Raw genomic sequence first — 26,159 nt, 5'->3', positions numbered from 1 at the left:
AGAGGAACTTTTATTTGTTTTTAAAAGTTTTTCAGCGGGAAAGGCCCCTGGGGAGGATGGGTTGCCTATTGAATTTTATCTAACTTTTTGGGATGTTTTAAAAGAGGATATGATTTTACTATATAAAGAGGCTTTTATTGTAAAAGAGCTGCCCCCTTCTTGGAGAAGGGGGATTGTGTCCCTAATTTTTAAAAAGAAGGGTGGGAAGGACCAGCTCAAAAATTGGCGCCCGATTACGCTTTTAAATGTAGATTATAAAATTTTAGCCAAACTGATAGCGGTCCGTTTTAAACCTTTTATCAGTAAATTAATCCACCCAAATCAGGTCTGTGGGGTACCTGGTAGATCTATCACTGAGTCCCTTAATATTTTAAGAGATGTTATTTGGTATTTTAAAGATCGAGGCCAAAACCTTGCTATTTTATCCCTTGACTTTGAAAAGGCCTTTGATAGAGTGTCCCATGAGTTCCTTTTTATGGTTCTTAAAAAAATGGCGGTGCCTGATTTTATTATAAGTCGTGTGATGCTTTTATATCGGTCCTGTTTTAGTGAGATTTCTATAAATGGATTTTTAACTAGTGGTGTTCCTCTTTTATCTGGAGTCAAGCAAGGGTGCCCATTGTCTCCCCTACTATTTATTTGCGCAATGGAGCCCCTTTTAGCCATGCTCAGGAACGATAAAGTTATTAGAGGCGCCCCAATACCTGGTGGGAGGGGCAACCAAGTAAAGGTATTAAGCTACATGGATGATGTGACAATTCTGTGCCCCGATTCATCATCCATGAGGAGGGCGCTGAGGAACACCACCTTTTTCTGCGAGGCTTCTGGTTTTAAACTTAACATTGATAAATGTGACTGTTTTAATATAGGAGGCTGGGATTCCTCCCTGACCCCAGGAGTCAGAATGCAGAAGGACCAGATTAAAATTTTAGGGATTGTTTTTAATCAGGCGAACAATGGGACCTCTAACTGGGACTCAGTGATAGCAAAAATAGAGAAGAAGGTTTTAATGTGGAATCTTAGGAGCCTCACGATGGAGGGGAAAATTTTAATCATAAAAATGATTTTAATCCCAATAATGCTCTATGTGGCCATGGTTTTCCCTCCATCCATTTTATATATTAAAAAGCTAACACGCATTTGTTTTATGTTTCTGTGGGGCTCCAAGATGGAAAAATTAAAACGTGATTTTATGTATAAAGGTAAAGACAATGGCGGGAGAAATGTTCCTAACCTTTTTACATTTTTTTATATCAAATATTTCTGCTTCTGTTTTAAAATGTTTAAATCCGATGGCATTTTTAGCTGCTTTTTAAAATACGCAGCGGGCATGGTTTTTAAACGTTGGGTTCGTATCTCCTTAAATTCTCCTGTGCTTCTGTGTCCCCCAAAACACTATGTGGTGCTAGAAAAGACTGTTAGGCTCCTGAGCCTCCAAGAATTGGAGCCTGACATATTGGGGGACCAGAGGAAGGTGTCAGTGGCGTGCAGACACGGAGAAGAGACAGTGGCAGTGTCCAATTTCTCGCAGGCAAGGTCCAAGCAAGTGTGGCGAAATGTGTATGGAAAATATCTTGCAAATGTGCATAAGGACCTTGCCTGGGCAATCGTCCACCAGTGCCTCCCTACACGTGCATTCCAACATAGGAGAGGACTGGTGGCGAGAGCCAAGTGCCCACGAGATAGGTGCGGGAATGACGAAACAGTAATGCACTTGTTCTGGAACTGCCACTATGCACAGGAGGTATGGAGAAAAGCAGGCCTTTTACTAAAATGGATCTGTGGTCTTAAAGATTTTAAGTACGAATACGTTTTTTATGGCCTTTTTACCTGCCCATCATTCAGACAGCAGATGATCTGCTGGATGATTATTAATTGTTTTAAAAATGCCATCTGGAAGGTTAGGAACATTCTTCTTTTTAAACGTGATTTTATTGACATTACAGACTGTGTCAAGATTGCGCTAAGTGAGCTGTATGTCTACTACCTCAGAGACAAAAAAAATCTAGGAGCAAAAGAGGCGGCATCCATGTGGTGTCTGTCTCTGTGGAACACGATTACCATGTAAATAATTTATGTATTTGTAATTGTGATTTTACTGCTTGTTTTATCCTGCCATTGTCATATTTTTAAAGAAACCTTCTTCTCGTTAAAAATGTATTGCTTTTATCATTTTAATGAAATGTATGAAAATAAACATTTTATTACTGAATTTAATTTTACAAAAAGGTTTTAATGAAATGAATTATAAAAACTTTTTGTTACTGAATTTTATTAAAGAAAAATGTACAAACAAATAATTTATTACAGAATTGTATTACACCAAAAATTATTTTATGAAATGTACAACAAGCATTTTATTACTGAATTTTATTCTATGAAAATGTATTCTCTGTATATATATATATGTGCCAATAAAATTTTGTTGAAACCTTATCTGTTCTTATCAGTTTAATATCTGATACGTCCCCTATCTGGGGACCATATATTAAATGGATTTTTAGAACAGGGAGATGGAAATAGAGCTTGCTCTGTCCACTCCACGCATTGACCTGGTATTGCAGTATTTCCAGGACCGGTGCACCCTTCCCTTATGTGTTGACTAAAATCAGATTCCAAAAGTGCTATTTGTGTTTGCTATTGTTTTTGTCTTTCTGATGGGATCTCCCCTTTTAATCCCATTATTTCAACACCTGTTGGACAATGCATTTGTACAGTCATGTGTGATAATGAGCTCATTTATTAAATGCAATTAATTAATACATTGCCACCTCTTGTTGTGTGTGTGTGTGTGTGTCTTCTGTGTTTCTGTGTTTCCGGCATTTCACATTGGAACAGCTCATTCACCTTCCTTGTCTTCTCTCCGCCCTCCCTCCCTCCTAGGTAAGTTAAAGAGCTGCACCTGAGCCAGCCACTGATTGATGCAGCACCACAGTCAAATAGTGGAGTGGAGTGGAGTAGGGGAACAGCAAACAGCCATTAAAGCAGCCAGCCGCCTACCCGCCACAATGGACCTACCTGTGTACACTAGATGGATGTGATGGAATGTACTGTCGTCCCTACATTTCAAGAAGAAGTAAGAATTGCAGTTGCAACAAACCCTTGCTTGCCTACAAAGAGAGCAGCAATTTGGATTTGTTACTATGTTACCTAGAAGAATAACAAACTGTGCAAGGATGGAGGTTGTAGGAGCAAGGAGAAGTTGTCTGTAAAGTTGGTGGATGCTTATTTTCCATTTTGCAGTCCCTTGTCTCCCTCTTGTGGCCTCCTGGAGGCAAATAAATGTGCAAAAAAAAGACAGCCTGGCGGCCGGCTGTTGCAGTGTTGCCCTCTCAGGCAACACTGAGTGACTGACTGAGCCTCACCGTCTTATATAAAGTTCAGACGGAACTTTGCACGTGTCATAGTGGAGCCCTCAGGATTCCAGAGCCAGCTTTCTGACATCATAATGGGGCCTGCCTCAGAGATAGATAAAAGCCTGGGCCCAGGCAGTGTTGGTCAGTGCTGCTCAGCAGGCAGCACTGGACTGGACTGGATTACAGCTGATACAAGGTGTGAAGGAACAAGGGGTGGCTGTGGGCATGCACTTGCTGCCGCTGCCAGTGTTTATCTGCATGGCAGGAGGGCATTTGGGCGTTGCCAGGAAGGCGTTTTTATGTAGATTCCTCCTCTTTCAGCACTGCATTGTGGTGCAAGCAAAAGAAGCAAATCCTGTGTAGCTTCCTCTCCGGCCTTTATTCACCTCCCGCTTAGTAGCTGTAAATGTGTGTGAGCCTGCAGGGCCCCATGGAATTGCCTAGGAGTAGGCTGAATCGCTGCAAGGGGTGAACAGCAGTATGGGACAGGCTCGGTCAACGGCCGGCCCATTCGGGTTATCGCTTCTCGGCCTTTTGGCTAAGACCAAGTGTATTTATACAGGAGGTTTTTAGTCAGAAGGTGCTCAGGTACCCTCTCTCTCGGCCTCGGGGGATCGTCCAGGTTCGCCTGGACTTCACCCCCGTGCTGCTATTTGGGAGAGAGGCTTAGTCCTGAGCAACGAGTTGCGATCCCCCCCCAGCCCTTTGGTAAGTCTCAGGACCCCATAGGGCGCAGCTTTTTGCTGTGCGGTTCGGCCTGGCCACGGAAATGGCAGGCGAGCCTGATGCGGTGCCGGTGTATGCCCGGCTAAGGAACTCTGCCCGATTTATCGTGGCAGAGGGTGGAGGCGGTCCACGTGGCGTGAAATTTTTGGTTAACACGATCTTGGAAGAACTACTGGCGGTCCACAAAAACGAGATTTTGGCTATCCAGGACTACCCGAAACGAGGAATATTTGATGTAACCTTTATGGGAGAAGGAATCCTCCGTGATGCCATGGACCGAGCTGAGAGGAGAAAAGGTGAACTCGTGGTAGCGGGAGTCCAGGTAATAGAACATGCCTTTGAAATTACCAAACTCGTTGTGATTAAAATGTACTCCCCATATGTGAAGGATATGGAAGTGGCAGCATTCTTAGCTGCCTACTTCAAAAATGTTAAACTGTTGGGGAGAGTTATGAACGAGTGTGGAGTGTGGACCGTCAAGTGGAAGTTCTTAGTAACATTGATAAAGGACCCCTCCACCCAAGAAACGAGATTACCACCGGCTCGTTTTAAAATTGGAAATGTGAATGGCGACCTCTATTTTTCAGGGATGCCAAACTTCTGCAGGGCCTGCGGTACCTATGGACATACCAGTTTTAACTGCGATGTCACCTGTAGAAACTGTGGAAGCAAAGAGCACAATATGAGAGAGTGCACACAAGAGAAAAAATGTAATTTTTGCCAAAAAACTGGTCATCTGTACTATTCTTGTCCCCATAGGTACCGAGGCGAAGAAAATGAGCAACCCGAGGCGCCCCCACGTGCTCCACCAGCAGACCAGTCCCACCCCCTGGGAGAGGAGCATGCCGGGGCAGCGAAGGAGCAGCGAGGCACCTGGGCTTCAGTGGTGCGAAGTAATGGAGCCAAAGCGGGTGCCTCGCGGCCAGCAACCTCTGAGGAAAGGATGGAGCCCAATGCCAAAGAAAAAAGGCAATCTAAGAGGAAGGCGGAAAAGGAGCAGGCCACCGATGATACTGGGGCATCCCAGAGGGCTGGTTGTCCAGTGGGTGCCGGGCCTGCTCCTGTACCTGGGTCTCAGGAGTCTGACTCCGAGCAGGAGAACTGGGTAGCGGTGGGTCCCCGAAAAAAGGGAAAACAGGAGCGTGCTGGTAGGAGGGAATCAGGGGAGGAGCAGATGGACACAACCGTGAAAAAAAGTGAGGCTCCTCCTAGGACCACCTCCTCGCCTGACCTGGTGAGGAGGGTGGGCACTGTTCCCTCCCAGATACCGGACACCCCGCCATGTGCGCAACCTCCCCCTCTAAGACGGCGTCATCAGAGCCTGGGGGGAGAGGCGGGGCCCTTGGGGGACCCACCCGAAATGGACCTACGTGGTCACCCAGTTGAGACCCAGGTGACGCTAGGCGAGATTGGGCTCCCCTTGTATGAGATAAGAGTTGCTGGCACGGCCCTCAGTGAAGGTAGTTCCTCTCCCTTTTCGTCCCTCTTTGCAGGCGATTCGGACGAGGGTGGGGATATGAGCGCAAACGAGAGTTCTGGTAATGCTGGTGGAGGAAATGTCTGATTTTAAGTTCCACGAATATTTATTATTTTAAAATCAAGACGCTATTTTAATCTCCACAATGTCAGAAGTAAAGGGAATCTCCCTCAACGTGAGGGGCGCCAAGTCCAAAGTTAGAAGGGTTGCTCTCTTCAGCTTTTTAGCTGGCCTGGCAGCCTCTGTTTTTTTCCTGCAGGAGTGCGGCATTCCCCATACGATGAAGTACCATAAATACCAAGAGGATTGGAAGTATGGTCCATCAGTCTGGTCTGGATCTAACGAGTCCAGATCAGCAGGGGTCGCCATTCTTTTTAAGGGAAATGTTTTAATCGATTTTATCCAAGAGATTCTTCCAGGACGTATTTTATTGGTTAAGGCTTTTATTGACGGTGTGAAATGGCAGTTTTTAAATTTTTACGGCTCACCAGATAAAAATGAAAGAGCAGAAATGTTAGCGATTTTACCTCTTTTTATTAACACGACTGAGCCTTTTATCCTCGCAGGTGATTTTAATTGTATCCTGAGGGGGGAACGCCGGCTTACCAGTGCTACAAGCAGAAACTATGACAAGACCTCTGGACTGCTCAAAGATATGGTGGGTGATTTTAAATTAAAAGACGTTTATAAAGAGTGTAACAGGAGCAGTCCAGAGGAAGCCGGCGTTACCTGGAGCAACGCCACCTGTAGCTCCAGGATAGATTTTATATTTTGTAATGAGAATCTACTGCCTTTTAAATGTGAAGTTTTAACCAATGTTTTTTCCGATCACAAGCTTTTATCATTTTATGTAAAGCGTGATTTTAATAACATTATTAGTAAAAAGTCCTGGAAGTTAAATGTTTCCCTTTTAGATGATCCACAGGTTTTTACAGATTTTATTGAATTTTACAAAGAGAGTAGGCGGGTGAGAGACACACGGGCTCCCATCACCGCATGGTGGGAGAAAATGAAAAGGAAAATAAAAGAATTTTTTATTAAAAAAAGCGTGGCAAAAGCTAGAGAAAAGCAAGCTTTTTTTAAAATTCTCAACACCCGCCTACAGACCCTGTACAAGATGAGAGAACACGAGATAGAGGTACAAGACGACATCGCCAACTTAAAAAAAGAGATAGCTCAGTGCCTGGAGCAGAAAGGTAAAGAAATTATATTTCGTTCTAAAGTACAGCACGTGGAAGAGAACGAGACCTGCTCCAGGTACTTCTTTAAGAAAATGAACAATAAAAAAGCTATTCTTAAAAATATTGATGGGGTGTCGGATGTACAGGGTCTTTTAAGTAAAGTTCATGAGTTTTATACTGACCTTTTTAATGTGAAAACTGTGGATCGTGATTTTATGCGTGACTCGCTGAAGGAGATTACTACTGTTTTAGACCCTGTCTCCCAGAATTTTTTATTGCAGGAACTGTCGGAGCAGGAGATTTTAGAGACAGTGAAGAGTTTTAAAGCAGGTAAAGTTCCTGGCCCGGACGGTATACCCAGCGAGTTTTATGTCAAATTTTATGATATTTTAAAAGATGATCTCTTAAACCTTTTTACCGAAGTCTTTCATTCCAAGATGCTGCCTAAGTCCTGGCGGAAGGGTGAGGTCTCCTTGCTTTACAAAAAAGGTGACATCGCAGTTTTAGAGAATTGGAGACCAATAACCCTTCTGAATAGTGACTACAAAATAATGGCAAAACTATGTGCAAACCGTTTAAAAGCCATAGTACCCCACATCATACACTCTAACCAGGTGTGTGGGGTGCCAGGCCGCAGCATCTGGGATAATATTAATTTAATAAAAGATGCGATTGAAGACACAAAATCTAGAAACGGAAAATTAGCCATTTTATCCATAGATTTTCAAAAAGCTTTCGACCGAGTATCGCACTTTTATCTTTTTAAGGTTTTAGAGCGGATGGGTATACCTGAAGGTTTTTTACTATCTATTAAAGCCTTTTATAAAGATTGCACAAGCAAAATTTTAGTAAATGGTTTTAAGACACAGGACGTTCTTTTAAACTCTGGGGTGAAGCAGGGGTGTCCCTTGTCCCCACTGCTTTTCATATGTGCACTAGAGCCTCTGCTATGCGCAATACGCCGGGACAAACAGATACGTGGAGTCCCCCTGCCGGGGGGAGGCGGCATAGAGGCTAAAGCAGTGGGGTACATGGATGATGTGGCGATACTTTGTAGGGACACCCTGTCGCTTCAGAAAGCCCTAAAACAAATTGAGTTTTATTGCTGTGCTTCCGGTTTTAGAATAAATTTCAGCAAAAGTAATATTTTAAGAATAGGAAGCATGGTTTTTAGAGACGTACCCGTTCCTGTGTCAGATACTATTAAAGTTTTAGGTATCTCCTTCAGTGAGCACGACAATGGTTTTATAAGTTGGGACATGGTGGCGCAGAAGGTAAACAATAAAATTTGTATGTGGAATATGAGGAAACTCACCATGGAGGGAAAAATTTTAATCATAAAAATGGTCATTTTACCCCTTCTTTTATATACAAGCATGGTGTTCCCTCCCCCAACAGTTTTATTACAAAAAATAACAAAAGCATGTTTTACCTTCTTTTGGAGTTCCAGGATGGAGAAATTGAAACGAGAAACGGTAATAAAGTCCAAACTAAAGGGTGGCAAAGATTTTCCTGATTTTAATAGGTTTCTTTTAATTAAGTTCTTTAGTTTCTGTTTTAATTCCCTTTTTAAAGAGCACTATTGGTCTTACTTTTTACGTTTTAATACTGGGTTTTTTATGCGGAGGTTTGGTTGGTTCAACATAATTTTATCCTCACCATACGCTTTTAAATTACCAGCAAACTACGTAATTTTAGAAAAAATAGTGACTCTCTTCAATTTTAAAGGGAAGACCGTGAATGAACTTAAGAATAGCAAAAAACTAATAAAAGACCTGAGAGAGAGCGAGACGGTCAGCAATGTGGAGAATTTTAATACACAACGATGTGCTTTTATTTTCAAAATGATTAATGTGTTTTATCTTTTTAATACACAGATGGACCTGGCCTGGAGCTGCGTTCATCAATGTCTTCCATGCCGGGCATTCCAGTACAGAAGAGGATTCGCGAGGTCTGCCGTCTGCCCGAGGGAAGGCTGCCAGGCCGAGGAGACGATAAGACATATTTTTTGGACATGTGACTTTGCAAAAGAATTTTGGAAAAAAATATTCCCTCTTTTGGTGAAGATGGCAGACCTAAAGGACTTAAACTATGAGGATATTTTATATGGACTTTTTGGATGCCCAACCGCGAATCAGAAAATAATTGCATGGAAGACGATGAATTGCGCCAAAGAAGCTCTGTGGAAGGCCAGGAACATCCTTCTTTTTAAGCACGACGTTTTATCGATTGATGATGTTTTAGGTCTTTGTTTTAGTGAAATGTATATTTATTTTTTATTAGACAAAAAAAGGAATGCCACCCTTCTAAATAAATGGTTTGTGACTGACTGGAACTCCAAATAAATAAAGATTTGCCCCATGTCCCCTACATAAATTTTAAGGAAATTTGATTTTACTATTGTTACAATGTAAAAAAATTTTTTTTGTATCTATCTATGTAACTAAAAAGTATTTTATTGTAAAATTGAACTTTTTATCAATAAATCATTGACACCCCTGCAAAGGGGTAGCCAACTTAAAAAAAAATCTGTTCTTATCAGTTTAATATCTGATACGTCCCCTATCTGGGGACCATATATTAAATGGATTTTTAGAACAGGGAGATGGAAATAGAGCTTGCTCTGTCCACTCCACGCATTGACCTGGTATTGCAGTATTTCCAGGACCGGTGCACCCTTCCCTTATGTGTTGACTAAAATCAGATTCCAAAAGTGCTATTTGTGTTTGCTATTGTTTTTGTCTTTCTGATGGGATCTCCCCTTTTAATCCCATTATTTCAACACCTGTTGGACAATGCATTTGTACAGTCATGTGTGATAATGAGCTCATTTATTAAATGCAATTAATTAATACATTGCCACCTCTTGTTGTGTGTGTGTGTGTGTGTCTTCTGTGTTTCTGTGTTTCCGGCATTTCACATTGGAACAGCTCATTCACCTTCCTTGTCTTCTCTCCGCCCTCCCTCCCTCCTAGGTAAGTTAAAGAGCTGCACCTGAGCCAGCCACTGATTGATGCAGCACCACAGTCAAATAGTGGAGTGGAGTGGAGTAGGGGAACAGCAAACAGCCATTAAAGCAGCCAGCCGCCTACCCGCCACAATGGACCTACCTGTGTACACTAGATGGATGTGATGGAATGTACTGTCGTCCCTACATTTCAAGAAGAAGTAAGAATTGCAGTTGCAACAAACCCTTGCTTGCCTACAAAGAGAGCAGCAATTTGGATTTGTTACTATGTTACCTAGAAGAATAACAAACTGTGCAAGGATGGAGGTTGTAGGAGCAAGGAGAAGTTGTCTGTAAAGTTGGTGGATGCTTATTTTCCATTTTGCAGTCCCTTGTCTCCCTCTTGTGGCCTCCTGGAGGCAAATAAATGTGCAAAAAAAAGACAGCCTGGCGGCCGGCTGTTGCAGTGTTGCCCTCTCAGGCAACACTGAGTGACTGACTGAGCCTCACCGTCTTATATAAAGTTCAGACGGAACTTTGCACGTGTCATAGTGGAGCCCTCAGGATTCCAGAGCCAGCTTTCTGACATCATAATGGGGCCTGCCTCAGAGATAGATAAAAGCCTGGGCCCAGGCAGTGTTGGTCAGTGCTGCTCAGCAGGCAGCACTGGACTGGACTGGATTACAGCTGATACAAGGTGTGAAGGAACAAGGGGTGGCTGTGGGCATGCACTTGCTGCCGCTGCCAGTGTTTATCTGCATGGCAGGAGGGCATTTGGGCGTTGCCAGGAAGGCGTTTTTATGTAGATTCCTCCTCTTTCAGCACTGCATTGTGGTGCAAGCAAAAGAAGCAAATCCTGTGTAGCTTCCTCTCCGGCCTTTATTCACCTCCCGCTTAGTAGCTGTAAATGTGTGTGAGCCTGCAGGGCCCCATGGAATTGCCTAGGAGTAGGCTGAATCAATCGCTGCAAGGGGTGAACAGCAGTATGGGACAGGCTCGGGCAAGGCAAGGGCCGCTCGGGTTATCGCTTCTCGGCCTTTTGGCTCAGATCAGGTTTATTGCCTGGTCTGGGCCGGGGGTTCGGTCTTTCGTGGAGTCCTATCCGACGTTTTTGGGAGCGATCATCGTGCCGTTGGGCATTCCATTTCAAGATGGCAGCTGTGCGTAACACTATCCGTTTCGTGGTGAATGAGCAGAGGAGAGACGAAGTTGATACTGGACATATCATTGAGAACATCCTTCTGGACCTGGCTGGAGTTAAGTTGGTAGAGGTATTCTGTATCCAAGCTTTCAGCAATATTGCTACATATGATGTATCCTTTTTTGAGGCCGCCTACTGTTTAAACGTTTTTCAGTTGCTAAAGGAAAAACACATGCATGAGGCATTAACATCCATTGAAGTGCAACCTCTTTTTTCTACAGTGGAGAAATGTATAACAATTCATATGTATAACCCATTTTTGGATAGAAGGCTGGTCAGGGCTTTTTTAGCTCATTACTGTACCCATGTTAGAGGTGGTGTGGAGCAGAAGAACCTATGGGGAGTCTTTAATGGTGATATCAAGTACTGGGTCAGGCTGAAACCTGACTCCAGCTGTATTGGAGGAGTGATGAATCCTCCTGCTAATTTTTCCATTGGTGGGAATAAGGGATATCTGTACTACCAAGATATGCCATGCTTTTGTAGATCATGTTTTTCCTACGGGCATACCAAAGATGCATGCAAAGGCAAAGTTTGCAGAAATTGCAAGGAAACAGGACATGAGGCTAGTGCATGTATTTCCCCATCCAGGTGTGATATTTGTGGTTTGCCTGGTCATACCTGTAGGAAATGTCCAAAGGTGTTTCCTTTCTTAGGACAAGAGAGAAGAACATGGGGCAGACAGGTGAGAACAACAAGTTCCCTTGCTGCCTCTTCTGAGGTAATTTCAGAGCCAGCTGGCAATGTTTCTGTGGCTGCTTCTCAGGACCCTGGGAAAGCTGGATTAGGAGAGGTTCTAACCTCACATACTGACAGCATGGAGTTGGGTGTGGTCCCTCCTGCAGAGCCAACTGTTGATGAGACACCTGGGGTTATACCTATGGAAGGTAAAGACACAGCGCCACCTAGTGGGTGTGCATACCCTGATAACGGTGCAAGTATGCAAATTTTGTCCTTTTCTAGCCCAGAGTCAAAAATGGACGATTCAGCAAAAGTGGAGTGGTCAATATCGGAGGAGGACGAGAAGGAGGCCAGGATGCCTAGTGCCACTAGTGCGGAAATCTTCCATAAAGTTGTCTCAAAAAGGGGGAAGTCTGGAAAGGCGGTGAAGAGACTTAAGATAGGCTTATTGGAAGATTCTGCTCATGCAAATCCTTTTTCTTTGCTGGATAGTGACTCCAGTTCTAGCCCTAAGTCATCTGAGGTGGCCTCAGAAGTACCCAGCTCTCCTGGGGAAGGTTTCCTCAGTGAAGTCAATGTGGCAAATTTGGAAAGAGCGATGTATTTCCCTGGGACGTGATATGTTCTGGTTTTTTCCATGGTTTTCCATTGCACTAACAATACTATGCCCGCATGTCTTTGAGATTAAAAATTGTCTCACAAAATGTACGGGTGTTCTCCTCTGCTCACAAGCGTGCTGCAGTCCTGGACTTTTTGGCCTCTAAGGGCAGTGACATTGTTTGCGTACAAGAATGTGGTTTGTCAAAAATGCCTAGGAAAGAAGAATGGAAGTTTGGGGAAGCAATTTGGTCTTTTTCTTCCACAAATAGGAATGATGGAATTGGTATTCTTTTTAAAAATAATGAGTTTGTCATCAAACAGACTCAAATTATACAGGAAGGAAGATGTGTCTGTGTGTTACTATCCTATAAGGGGTGGCAGTTTAGGCTAATTAATATCTATGGCCATGCTGTGAAAACTGATAGGTTGGCACTTTTTGATTCTTTAAAATTTTTTCTTCATGGTAAAGTTCCTGTAATTATTGTTGGTGACATTAACTGTATCCTGGAGAAGCAGGCCCGAGCTGGGTCCACAGAGTCTAATGTGGATGTCACTGGAGTTTTGTGGAATAAAATTTTGCAGGACTTTGCTTTGCAGGACGCTGTCACCAGGAAACCAGGTCCATTTACTTACCATGCCGATGACGGAAGAACAGATTCTCGTCTGGACTTTTTCTTTTTTTCTATTTCAGCAATGAAATGTGTAGATTATGCGCAGGAGAGAGTGTGGTTTTCAGATCACGAGTGTTTGTTGGGGGTTTTTGTTATAAATAATTTCTTTTATGGTAGAGGGGTATGGAAGATGAATGTTAGTTTTCTGAGTGATGAAAGGGTGAAAACTAGGTTTGGGAAAAAATATGGGTTTTGGGTTAGGAAGAAAAGTTCTTTCTCTAATGTGTGTGAATGGTGGGTATGGGTGAAAAAAAAGATTGGTGGTTTCTTTAGACAGATAGGGTATAGAAGAGCGAGAAGGAAAAGATTAGAATATTCACGCTTTAATATGCGGATGACGTTCCTTCAACAATGTAAAAATTTGGGTATGGATGTAAGACACGATTTGGAAAAAACAAAAAAAGATATTAAGGAGTGGTTCCGAGAGAAAGGGAAAGAAATAATATTTAGATCTAAGGTGGAGGTTAGAGATAATCACGAGAAGTGCACTAGATTTTTCTTTAAAAAAATGTGTGGTGGGAAAAGTGGAATGAATGTGTTATTGGATAAGGATGATAAAGAGGTGTTTGGTAAGGATGTGATTGATGTGGTGTCTGATTTTTATAAACAACTGTATGATTTGAAGAAGTGTGATCTGGGTGATGATGAGGAGTTTTTGGATATTGTGGGTAATTTTGTTCCTGAAAGTGAATATGAGTCTTTGCTTGGTGAGATTATGGATGGTGAAGTAAAGGATGTGGTGGGAAGTATGGCTAAAAATAAGTCTCCAGGGATCGATGGAATACCAGCTGAGTTCTATGGGAAATATTGGGATATAATTGGGAAGGATGTTATAGATGTTATGAGAGTGTTGTTTTCTGGGATGAATATGTGTGATGTGATGAAGAAGGGTATGGTAGTTTTGTTGCATAAAAAAGGAGATAAGAGACGGTTAGAAAACTGGCGACCAATTACTTTGCTTAATACGGATTATAAAATTTTTGCCAAGCTGATTGCGAATCGTATGAGGAATGTTATTGGGTGTGTGATTGATGAGGATCAGGTATGTGCGGTACCGAAAAGGAAATTGCATGAGAATGTGGCGTTGGTGCGGGACATGCTTGAGGATTGTAAGGGTCGGAATAAGAAGGTGATTGTGTGTGCGTTAGATTTTGAGAAAGCGTTTGATCGTGTGGCGCATGTGTTTTTGTTCAAAGTGTTAGAGAGAATGGGTTTTCCGGTTCAGTTTGTGAGTTTGTTGAAGAAATTATACGCGAATGCAAAGAGTTGTGTGCAGGTGAATGGGTTTTTTTCAGAATCATTTAGTATTATGTCTGGTGTGCGACAGGGTTGTCCGTTGTCTCCCATCCTTTTTATTTGTGCGATTGAACCATTGTTGCAAATGATTAGAAATGATAAGGTTGTGAAAGGTTTGGTGGTGCCCGGGTGTGATGGAAAGCGTGTGAAAGCTTTGGGATATATGGATGATATTTGTGTATTGTGTGATTCAGTGTATGATATGTCCAGAGTGAAGTTGATTGTAAATATGTTTTGTATTGCGTCTGCTTTTAAAATAAATTGGGGTAAGAGCAAATTTAAATTTTTCTTCAGTAATGAACGGGTGAGTGATCCTGATATGGAACAGGTGAATGGTGTGAAAATTTTGGGTATTGTGTTTGATGATGAGTTGAAAGGGAGAGAAAGTTGGGATGAGTTAGGTGGTAGGATTGTGAGAAAGTTGGAAATGTGGAGAATGAGGGATCTTTCTTTTTCGGGGAAGGTTTTAATTGTCAAAAGCATTATTCTACCTATGATTTTATATGTTGCTTTGGTTTTTCCTCCTGCTGTTGCTATGTTAAAAAAAGTGAATAGAGTTTTGTTCCTTTTTTTATGGGGGAGCGGGATTGAGAAGGCAAGGAGAGAAATTCTAATGAAAAGCAGACGTAATGGAGGCTTGGATTTCCCAAATTTGGAGATTTTCATTGGAATTAATTGTGTACGTTTTTTTGTTGAGCTTTTATTTAAAGAATCCAAGGCTTCTAGAATGTCGAAGTATTTAGCTGGAACGGTGATTCAGCGTTTAAGGTGGGAAAAACGGAATTTATGTAAACCAATTGCTTTTCAGTGCACAGGGTGGTATTTGTATGTAGAAAAATTTATCAAAAAATTCCAGCTAGAGGATGTAAGAATGGAGAGATTTCTGAGTGAAAAGAATGTTGTGAGAAGTATGTGTATGAATAATGTGATGTGTTCTGTAAATGGTTTGAATTCGAAGGAGTCTAAGTCTGTGTGGAAGAAGATTGTTACGTATGATGTGTCAAATAAGCAGAAAGATTTGTTATGGATGTCGGTACATGGAGTGTTGCCTGTAAGGAGTGTTCAGAAAAGAAGAGGTTTGGTTGCATCTGAAAGGTGTCCGAGAGAAGGTTGTGGGGATGATGAGGATGTGAGTCATGTGTTTTGGTCGTGTAAGCATGCAAAGGATGTTTGGAAAAAGTTGAGTGGGTTGTGTGAAGAATTGACTGGTTTGAAGGTTTTGACGTATGAAATTGTCTTGTTTGGTTTGTGTAGTTTGGGTAGTGAAAAGGATAGAGTGTTGTGGATTTTTCTGACTTGTGTGAAAGAAGTATTGTGGAATACGAGGAATTTGAATGTGTATAAAAGAGAAGTATTTGAGATGGAGGATGTGGTTAGTATGGTATTGGCTAAATTGTATTTTTATTATAAATGGGATCTAGAAAGAGGTATGGATGCGGAAGGGATATGGCGAATGTTGAAATGGAGGTATTTAGTTTGAGGAATTTGTTTGATTTATCTTGTATTTGATGGAAAAATAAAATAATGAACCAGAGTGATGAGATTTTTTGAAAAATAGAGAGGTGGTTTGAACAACTACAGTTCTCGGTTTTATTCAAAAAAACCTGAATGGTTTAATAAAAAAAAAAAAAAAAAAAAAAAAAAAAAAAATCTGTTCTTATCAGTTTAATATCTGATACGTCCCCTATCTGGGGACCATATATTAAATGGATTTTTAGAACAGGGAGATGGAAATAGAGCTTGCTCTGTCCACTCCACGCATTGACCTGGTATTGCAGTATTTCCAGGACCGGTGCACCCTTCCCTTATGTGTTGACTAAAATCAGATTCCAAAAGTGCTATTTGTGTTTGCTATTGTTTTTGTCTTTCTGATGGGATCTCCCCTTTTAATCCCATTATTTCAACACCTGTTGGACAATGCATTTGTACAGTCATGTGTGATAATGAGCTCATTTATTAAATGCAATTAATTAATACATTGCCACCTCTTGTTGTGTGTGTGTGTGTGTGTCTTCTGTGTTTCTGTGTTTCCGGCATTTCACATTGGAACAGCTCATTCACCTTCCTTGTCTTCTCTCCGCCCTCCCTCCCTCCTAGGTAAGTTAAAGAGCTGCACCTGAGCCAGCCACTGATTGATGCAGCACCACAGTCAAATAGTGGAGTGGAGTGGAGTAGGGGAACAGCAAACAGCCATTAAAGCAGCCAGCCGCCTACCCGCCACAATGGACCTACCTGTGTACACTAGATGGATGTGATGGAATGTACTGTCGTCCCTACATTTCAAGAAGAAGTAAGAATTGCAGTTGCAACAAACCCTTGCTTGCCTACAAAGAGAGCAGCAATTTGGATTTGTTACTATGTTACCTAGAAGAATAACAAACTGTGCAAGGATGGAGGTTGTAGGAGCAAGGAGAAGTTGTCTGTAAAGTTGGTGGATGCTTATTTTCCATTTTGCAGTCCCTTGTCTCCCTCTTGTGGCCTCCTGGAGGCAAATAAATGTGCAAAAAAAAGACAGCCTGGCGGCCGGCTGTTGCAGTGTTGCCCTCTCAGGCAACACTGAGTGACTGACTGAGCCTCACCGTCTTATATAAAGTTCAGACGGAACTTTGCACGTGTCATAGTGGAGCCCTCAGGATTCCAGAGCCAGCTTTCTGACATCATAATGGGGCCTGCCTCAGAGATAGATAAAAGCCTGGGCCCAGGCAGTGTTGGTCAGTGCTGCTCAGCAGGCAGCACTGGACTGGACTGGATTACAGCTGATACAAGGTGTGAAGGAACAAGGGGTGGCTGTGGGCATGCACTTGCTGCCGCTGCCAGTGTTTATCTGCATGGCAGGAGGGCATTTGGGCGTTGCCAGGAAGGCGTTTTTATGTAGATTCCTCCTCTTTCAGCACTGCATTGTGGTGCAAGCAAAAGAAGCAAATCCTGTGTAGCTTCCTCTCCGGCCTTTATTCACCTCCCGCTTAGTAGCTGTAAATGTGTGTGAGCCTGCAGGGCCCCATGGAATTGCCTAGGAGTAGGCTGAATCGCTGCAAGGGGTGAACAGCAGTATGGGACAGGCTCGGTCAACGGCCGGCCCATTCGGGTTATCGCTTCTCGGCCTTTTGGCTAAGACCAAGTGTATTTATACAGGAGGTTTTTAGTCAGAAGGTGCTCAGGTACCCTCTCTCTCGGCCTCGGGGGATCGTCCAGGTTCGCCTGGACTTCACCCCCGTGCTGCTATTTGGGAGAGAGGCTTAGTCCTGAGCAACGAGTTGCGATCCCCCCAGCCCCTTGGTCTCTGTACGTCAAGGGGCGCAGCGAAAGCTGCGCGGTTCGACCTGGCCACGCTAATGGCAGGCGAACCCGATGCGGTGCCGGTATACGCCCGGCTGCGAAACTCTGCTAGAGTCATCTTGGCAGAGGGTGGAGGCGGTCCACGAGGTGTCAAGTTCCTCGTATACGAAATCCTCGAGAAGTTGCTGGCGGTCCGCAAGCATGAAATTTTGGCGATCCAGGATTACCCAAGGCGTGGAGTTTTTGACATAACTTTTGTTGGAGAAGGTATCCTCCGTGATGCTATGGACAAAGCTGAGAGGGAAAAAGTTCAACTCACGTCTTTGGGAGTCCAGGTAATAGAGCATGCTTTTGAGGTAACCAAACTCGTGGTGATTAAGATGTATTCCCCATATGTGAAGGACCAGGAAGTGGCAGCATTCTTAGCTGCCTACTTCAAGAACATCAAGCTTATGGGGAGAGTTATGAACGAGTGCGGTGTGTGGACCGTCAAGTGGAAGTACTTAGTGACTTTGATAAAGGACCCCTCCACCCAAAATACGAGACTCCCACCGGCTCGTTTTAAAATTGGAACAGTGAATGGCGACCTCTACTTCTCGGGGATGCCAAACTTCTGCAGGGCCTGCGGTACCTATGGGCATACCAGTTACAACTGCGATGTCACCTGCAGGAACTGCGGAAGCAAAGAGCACACAATTAGAGAATGCACAGGAGAAAAAAAATGTAACTTTTGTCAGAAAACTGGTCATCTGTATTTTTCTTGCCCCTATAGGTACCGAGGCGAAGAAGATGAGCAACCCGGAGCGCCCCCACGTGCTCCACCAGCGGACCAAACCCGTCCCCAGGGAGAGGAACAGACCAGCCACACGAAAGAGGAGAGAGGTACCTGGGCTTCAAAGGTGCGAGGGACTGGAGCCAAAACAGGTACCTCGCAGCCAGCAACCTTGGAGGATAAAGGGGAGCCCAGTGCGAAGGAAAAGCGGCAGACTAAGCGGAAGGCGGAAAAGGAGCAGGCCGGAAAAACTGAGGCATCCCAGAAGGCTGGTTGCTCAGGGGGTGCCGGGCCTGCTCCAAGCCCTGGGTCTCTGGCATCCTCGTCGGAGGAAGAGGACGAGGTGCCGGTGGGTCCCCGTAAAAAAGGGAGGCAAGCCAGAGTCAGTAGGGGGGAGACAGGGGAGGAGCAGATGGACACAACGGTGAAAAACGATGCGGCTCCTCCTAGAACCCCCTCCTCGCCGCGACTGGTGAGGAGGGCGGGCACTGTTCCCCCCGTGGAAACTGACACCCCACCTTGTGCGCAACCTCCCCCTCCAGAAGGGCCTGCACGGTCCCAGGGGGGAGGTGCGAGCCCCCTTGGGGACCCACCCGACCTAGACGGTCAACCGTTTGAGACCCAGGGAGATCCGAATGAGTTTGGGCTCCCCGTACGCAGAAGTTTGGTTGCTGGCGTTACCCTCAGCGAAGGTAGTTCCTCTCCTTCGTTCTCCCTCCTGACAAATGATTCGGACGGGGGCGGGTATCTGAGCCCAAGTGAGATATTTGGTATTGCTGGTGGAGAAAATGTGTGATTTTAAAATACCGCTACTATTTATTATTTTAAAATCAAATACGCATTCAAAACTCCACAATGTCTGAACTAAAGGGAATATCCCTCAACGTGAGGGGCGCCAAGTCTAAAGTAAGAAGGGTTGCTCTCTTCAATTTTTTATCTTGCCTGGCAGCCTCTGTTTTTTTCCTGCAGGAGTGCGGTATTCCCCATACGATGAAGTACACCAAATATAAAGAAGATTGGAAATATGGTCCATCCGTCTGGTCTGGATCAAACGAGTCCAGATCAGCAGGGGTCGCCATTCTTTTTAAGGGAAACGTTTTAATTGATTTTATTCAAGAAATCTTACCAGGACGTATTTTATTGGTTAAGGCTTTTATTGACGGTGTGAAATGGCAGTTTTTAAATTTTTACGGCTCACCTGATAAAAATGAGAGGGCAGAAATGCTAGAAGTTTTACCTCTTTTTATTAACACAACTGAGCCTTTTATCCTCGCAGGTGATTTTAACTGTATCCTGAGAGGGGAACGCCGGCTTACAAGTGCTACAAGCAGAAATTACGATAAGACCTCTGGACTGCTCAAAAATATGGTGAGCGATTTTAATTTAAAAGATGTTTACAAAGAATGCAACAGGAGCAGTCCAGAGGAAGCCGGCGTTACCTGGAGCAACGCCACCTGTAGCTCCAGGATAGATTTTATATTTTGTAATGAGAACTTACTGCCTTTTAAATGTGAAGTTTTAACCAACGTGTTTTCAGATCATAGGCTTTTATCTTTTTATGTGAAGCGTGATCTTAATAATCTTATTTGTAAGAAGTCCTGGAAGATGAATGTTTCCCTTTTAGATGATCCACAGGTTTTAACCGATTTTATTGAATTTTACAAGAAAAGCAGGCGGGTGAGAGATACTAGAGCTCCCATCAGTGCATGGTGGGAGAAGATGAAAAGTAAAATAAAAGATTTTTTTATTAAAAAGAGTGTGGCAAAAGCCAAAATAAAATATGCTGTTTTTAATACACTAAACACCCGTCTGCAGACCCTGTACAAAATGCGAGACAATGAAATAGAAGTGGAAGCCGACATCACCGACCTCAAAAAGGAGATAGCCCAGTGCCTGGAGCAGAAAGGTAAAGAAATAATCTTTCGTTCAAAAATTCAAAATATAGAGGAGAACGAGACCTGCTCCAGGGACTTTTTTAAAAAAATCAACAATAAAAGGGCTGTCATCAAAAATATTGAAGGTGTGTCGGATGTACAGGGTCTTTTAAGTAAAGTTCATGAGTTTTATACTGACCTTTTTAACGTTAAGACTGTGGATCGTGATTTTATGCGTGACTCACTGAAGGAGATTACCACTGTTTTAGACCCTGTCTCCCAGAATTTTTTATTGCAGGACCTGACGGAGCAGGAGATTTTAGAAACAGTTAAAAGTTTTAAAGCAGGTAAAGTTCCTGGTCCGGACGGTATACCCAGTGAGTTTTATGTAAAATTTTATGATCTTTTAAAAGAAGATTTGTTTTTACTATACGCAGAAGTTTTTAAATCCAAGATGCTGCCTAAGTCCTGGCAGAAGGGTGAGGTCTCCCTATTATACAAGACGGGTGACATCGCAGTTTTAAAGAACTGGAGACCAATAACCCTTCTAAACAGCGACTACAAGATCATGGCTAAATTATGTGCGAACCGGATGAAAGCCATAATACCCCACATAATACATTCCAACCAAGTATGTGGGGTGCCAGGCCGCAGCATCTGGGACAATCTTAACCTTATTAAAGATGTGATTGAGGACACGAGGTCTAGGAAGAATAATTTAGCAATTTTATCAATAGACTTTGAAAAAGCTTTTGACCGTGTCTCTCACTTTTATTTGTTTAAGGTTTTAGAGCGTATGGGTATACCTGAAGGATTTTTATTATCCATCAAAGCCTTTTATAAAAATTGTACAAGTAAGATTTTAGTAAATGGTTTTAAGACACAGGACGTATTTTTAAACTCTGGGGTGAAGCAGGGGTGTCCCTTGTCCCCACTGCTTTTTATATGTGCGTTAGAGCCTCTATTATGCGCAATTCGCCGAGACAAGATGATACGTGGAGTCCCCCTGCCAGGGGGAGGCGGCATAGAGGCTAAAGCAGTGGGGTACATGGATGATGTAGCGGTTTTATGCAGGGACACCCGGTCGCTTCAGAGAGCCCTCAAGCAGATAGAGTTTTATTGCTGTGCTTCCAGTTTTAAGATAAACTTTAGCAAGAGTAGTATTTTAAGCGTAGGAAGCATGGTTTTTAGTGACATACCAGTTCCTGTGTCGGATAATATTAAAATTTTAGGGGTCTCCTTCAGTGAGTACGACAATGGTTTTATCAGTTGGGACATGGTGGCGCAGAAAGTAAACAAGAAGATATGTATGTGGAATATGAGGAAGCTTACTATGGAGGGAAAAATTTTAATTATTAAAATGGTCATTTTACCCCTGCTTTTATATCTGAGTATGGTTTTCCCTCCTCCCACGGTTTTACTGAGAAAAATAACCAAAGCTTGTTTTACTTTCTTTTGGAGTTCCAGAATGGAGAAATTAAAGAGAGGAATCGTGATGAAGTCCAAACCAAAGGGTGGCAAAGACTTTCCAGATTTTAATAGGTTTCTTTTACTAAAATTTTTTAGCTTCTGTTTTAATTCCCTTTTTAAAGAGCACTATTGGTCGTTTTATTTACGTTATAATACAGGGTTTTTTATGCGAAGGTGTGGGTGGTTCCAGATTATTTTAACCTCACCTTATGCTTTTAATTTACCCCCACAATATGTAATTTTAGAAAAAATAGTTGCTTTATTTAAATTAAAAGGGAAGAGTATTAATGATCTTAAAAATAGCAAGAAGCTTATAAATGACCTAAAAAGAGAGGATGCGGTCAGCAGAATAGACAATTTTAACGAAAAACGCAGTGGTTTTATCTGGAAAATGTCTAACATATTTTATCTCTTTAACACACAGAAGGACCTGGCCTGGAGCTGCATTCATCAATGTCTTCCATGCCGGGCATTCCAATACAGAAGAAGATTCGCGAGGTCTGCCGTCTGCCCGAGGGAAGGCTGCCAGGCTGAGGAGACAGTGCGTCATTTACTTTGGACATGTTACTTTGCACAACATTTTTGGAAAAAGATATTCCCTCTTATGGAAAAGATGGCAGACCTGAAGGACATATGTTACAATGATATTTTATATGGACAATTTGGATGCCCGACCGCGAATCAGAAGACAATAGCATGGAAGACGATGAATTGCGCTAAAGAAGCTCTTTGGAAGGCCAGGAACATCCTTCTTTTTAAACACGACGTTTTAACAACGGATGATGTTTTAGGTCTTTGTTTTAGTGAGATGTATTTATATTATTTAATTGACAGGAAAGCAAATGCCACCCTTCTAAATAAATGGTTTGTGACTGACTGGAACTCCAATAAATAAAGATTTGCCACCATGTCCCCCTATAAATATTAATGCTAATTTGATTTTACTATTGTAACAATGTGAAAATGTTTGACGTAATTGTAATGTTATTTATTGTAAAATTGAATTTTTTATTAATAAATCATTGACACCCCCGCGAGGGGGTAGCCAACTGAAAAAAAAAAAATCTGTTCTTATCAGTTTAATATCTGATACGTCCCCTATCTGGGGACCATATATTAAATGGATTTTTAGAACAGGGAGATGGAAATAGAGCTTGCTCTGTCCACTCCACGCATTGACCTGGTATTGCAGTATTTCCAGGACCGGTGCACCCTTCCCTTATGTGTTGACTAAAATCAGATTCCAAAAGTGCTATTTGTGTTTGCTATTGTTTTTGTCTTTCTGATGGGATCTCCCCTTTTAATCCCATTATTTCAACACCTGTTGGACAATGCATTTGTACAGTCATGTGTGATAATGAGCTCATTTATTAAATGCAATTAATTAATACATTGCCACCTCTTGTTGTGTGTGTGTGTGTGTCTTCTGTGTTTCTGTGTTTCCGGCATTTCACATTGGAACAGCTCATTCACCTTCCTTGTCTTCTCTCCGCCCTCCCTCCCTCCTAGGTAAGTTAAAGAGCTGCACCTGAGCCAGCCACTGATTGATGCAGCACCACAGTCAAATAGTGGAGTGGAGTGGAGTAGGGGAACAGCAAACAGCCATTAAAGCAGCCAGCCGCCTACCCGCCACAATGGACCTACCTGTGTACACTAGATGGATGTGATGGAATGTACTGTCGTCCCTACATTTCAAGAAGAAGTAAGAATTGCAGTTGCAACAAACCCTTGCTTGCCTACAAAGAGAGCAGCAATTTGGATTTGTTACTATGTTACCTAGAAGAATAACAAACTGTGCAAGGATGGAGGTTGTAGGAGCAAGGAGAAGTTGTCTGTAAAGTTGGTGGATGCTTATTTTCCATTTTGCAGTCCCTTGTCTCCCTCTTGTGGCCTCCTGGAGGCAAATAAATGTGCAAAAAAAAGACAGCCTGGCGGCCGGCTGTTGCAGTGTTGCCCTCTCAGGCAACACTGAGTGACTGACTGAGCCTCACCGTCTTATATAAAGTTCAGACGGAACTTTGCACGTGTCATAGTGGAGCCCTCAGGATTCCAGAGCCAGCTTTCTGACATCATAATGGGGCCTGCCTCAGAGATAGATAAAAGCCTGGGCCCAGGCAGTGTTGGTCAGTGCTGCTCAGCAGGCAGCACTGGACTGGACTGGATTACAGCTGATACAAGGTGTGAAGGAACAAGGGGTGGCTGTGGGCATGCACTTGCTGCCGCTGCCAGTGTTTATCTGCATGGCAGGAGGGCATTTGGGCGTTGCCAGGAAGGCGTTTTTATGTAGATTCCTCCTCTTTCAGCACTGCATTGTGGTGCAAGCAAAAGAAGCAAATCCTGTGTAGCTTCCTCTCCGGCCTTTATTCACCTCCCGCTTAGTAGCTGTAAATGTGTGTGAGCCTGCAGGGCCCCATGGAATTGCCTAGGAGTAGGCTGAATCGCTGCAAGGGGTGAACAGCAGTATGGGACAGGCTCGGTCAACGGCCGGCCCATTCGGGTTATCGCTTCTCGGCCTTTTGGCTAAGATCAAGTGTAGTACCTGCTCAAGCTGAGGTTAGTAATCATCCCTGCCGGTGGTACGTGGGCCATCGTAGGGGGATGACAGAACGCCGAGGTGAGGGCAGGGAACCACAACGGTCATCGCTCTGGTGTACGCATTTGGTTTAAAGGTACCATTTGTAGGTGACCAGGCGACCGCCGGATCGAGGTCAGGAGGTCGGGTAGTTTGAAAGCCCGAGTTGCTATGTGCCCCAGGGCTGGTGACCCTGGGGTGCCCTAACTCACTGGGGGTGGGATCCCACTGAGTGAAGGCACACTTGCACGCACTCTTCTTTCACACTTTTAAGCACACACCTTTATTCTCCCGGCCTTCTGGCTGGGAGATGAGGAATTTTTATATACCTGGCGGATGTCCAGGCTGTATCACAGCGCACATCCACTTATTTAATTTTGTTTTTCACTGTGTGTTTGTCACGTTTGTCACAAGGATTTTGGGATGCGGTGCCCTTTTGGGACCCTCCTGAGGTCTAGGGGGAAAATGTGTGGCCTTCTGGTTCCTTTTTCCCCTGCAACCCGGCCTCCCTTCTTCGGAGGGGAGGTGCAACTAGGATGCAGGCTCCTAGGTGGACACTGGGGTGGCAGCCCAGGTAGAAGCCTAGGAGTGTGTTTGGGTCTCCCTAAGCTTCGGCGAGGGGGGACCATCGATCCTTGATCCTCTAGGCCTATGGTTTGGAGGGTCAGGGAATGGTTATGCGGGGCCTCTCTCTTTTAAGAGAAGGGCTGCGATAGACCGCATCCTTGTGCACTTTTTGTGTGGCACCTCTGCACTTTTTATGCACTTGGGTGATAGAAAGCACGACTCGGGCTTTCAATAAAAAAAAAAAAATCTGTTCTTATCAGTTTAATATCTGATACGTCCCCTATCTGGGGACCATATATTAAATGGATTTTTAGAACAGGGAGATGGAAATAGAGCTTGCTCTGTCCACTCCACGCATTGACCTGGTATTGCAGTATTTCCAGGACCGGTGCACCCTTCCCTTATGTGTTGACTAAAATCAGATTCCAAAAGTGCTATTTGTGTTTGCTATTGTTTTTGTCTTTCTGATGGGATCTCCCCTTTTAATCCCATTATTTCAACACCTGTTGGACAATGCATTTGTACAGTCATGTGTGATAATGAGCTCATTTATTAAATGCAATTAATTAATACATTGCCACCTCTTGTTGTGTGTGTGTGTGTGTGTCTTCTGTGTTTCTGTGTTTCCGGCATTTCACATTGGAACAGCTCATTCACCTTCCTTGTCTTCTCTCCGCCCTCCCTCCCTCCTAGGTAAGTTAAAGAGCTGCACCTGAGCCAGCCACTGATTGATGCAGCACCACAGTCAAATAGTGGAGTGGAGTGGAGTAGGGGAACAGCAAACAGCCATTAAAGCAGCCAGCCGCCTACCCGCCACAATGGACCTACCTGTGTACACTAGATGGATGTGATGGAATGTACTGTCGTCCCTACATTTCAAGAAGAAGTAAGAATTGCAGTTGCAACAAACCCTTGCTTGCCTACAAAGAGAGCAGCAATTTGGATTTGTTACTATGTTACCTAGAAGAATAACAAACTGTGCAAGGATGGAGGTTGTAGGAGCAAGGAGAAGTTGTCTGTAAAGTTGGTGGATGCTTATTTTCCATTTTGCAGTCCCTTGTCTCCCTCTTGTGGCCTCCTGGAGGCAAATAAATGTGCAAAAAAAAGACAGCCTGGCGGCCGGCTGTTGCAGTGTTGCCCTCTCAGGCAACACTGAGTGACTGACTGAGCCTCACCGTCTTATATAAAGTTCAGACGGAACTTTGCACGTGTCATAGTGGAGCCCTCAGGATTCCAGAGCCAGCTTTCTGACATCATAATGGGGCCTGCCTCAGAGATAGATAAAAGCCTGGGCCCAGGCAGTGTTGGTCAGTGCTGCTCAGCAGGCAGCACTGGACTGGACTGGATTACAGCTGATACAAGGTGTGAAGGAACAAGGGGTGGCTGTGGGCATGCACTTGCTGCCGCTGCCAGTGTTTATCTGCATGGCAGGAGGGCATTTGGGCGTTGCCAGGAAGGCGTTTTTATGTAGATTCCTCCTCTTTCAGCACTG

At 43.6% G+C, this 26,159-nt stretch overlaps 1 non-coding gene and 5 pseudogenes across 1 annotated transcript; all 6 read left to right on the top strand.

Moving 5' to 3' along the window:
• Positions 1–2,414: 2,414 nt before the first annotated feature.
• Positions 2,415–2,589, top strand: LOC142690579 (U2 spliceosomal RNA; annotated as a pseudogene).
• Positions 2,590–9,252: 6,663 nt separating this feature from the next.
• On the top strand, positions 9,253–9,421 carry LOC142690611 (U2 spliceosomal RNA; annotated as a pseudogene).
• Positions 9,422–15,744: 6,323 nt separating this feature from the next.
• LOC142690623 (U2 spliceosomal RNA) lies at positions 15,745–15,939 on the top strand. The gene has a single exon (XR_012859353.1). It is a non-coding gene; the product is annotated as a U2 spliceosomal RNA (small nuclear RNA).
• A 6,605-nt stretch (positions 15,940–22,544) lies between these two features.
• Positions 22,545–22,745, top strand: LOC142690639 (U2 spliceosomal RNA; annotated as a pseudogene).
• A 1,283-nt stretch (positions 22,746–24,028) lies between these two features.
• LOC142690672 (U2 spliceosomal RNA) lies at positions 24,029–24,098 on the top strand (annotated as a pseudogene).
• Positions 24,099–24,886: 788 nt separating this feature from the next.
• On the top strand, positions 24,887–25,066 carry LOC142690609 (U2 spliceosomal RNA; annotated as a pseudogene).
• Positions 25,067–26,159: the final 1,093 nt, after the last annotated feature.

This window comes from Rhinoderma darwinii, assembly GCF_050947455.1.
Source record: "Rhinoderma darwinii isolate aRhiDar2 chromosome 5 unlocalized genomic scaffold, aRhiDar2.hap1 SUPER_5_unloc_34, whole genome shotgun sequence".
NCBI lineage: Eukaryota > Metazoa > Chordata > Amphibia > Anura > Rhinodermatidae > Rhinoderma > Rhinoderma darwinii.
This window is presented reverse-complemented; position numbering and strand designations above follow the sequence as displayed.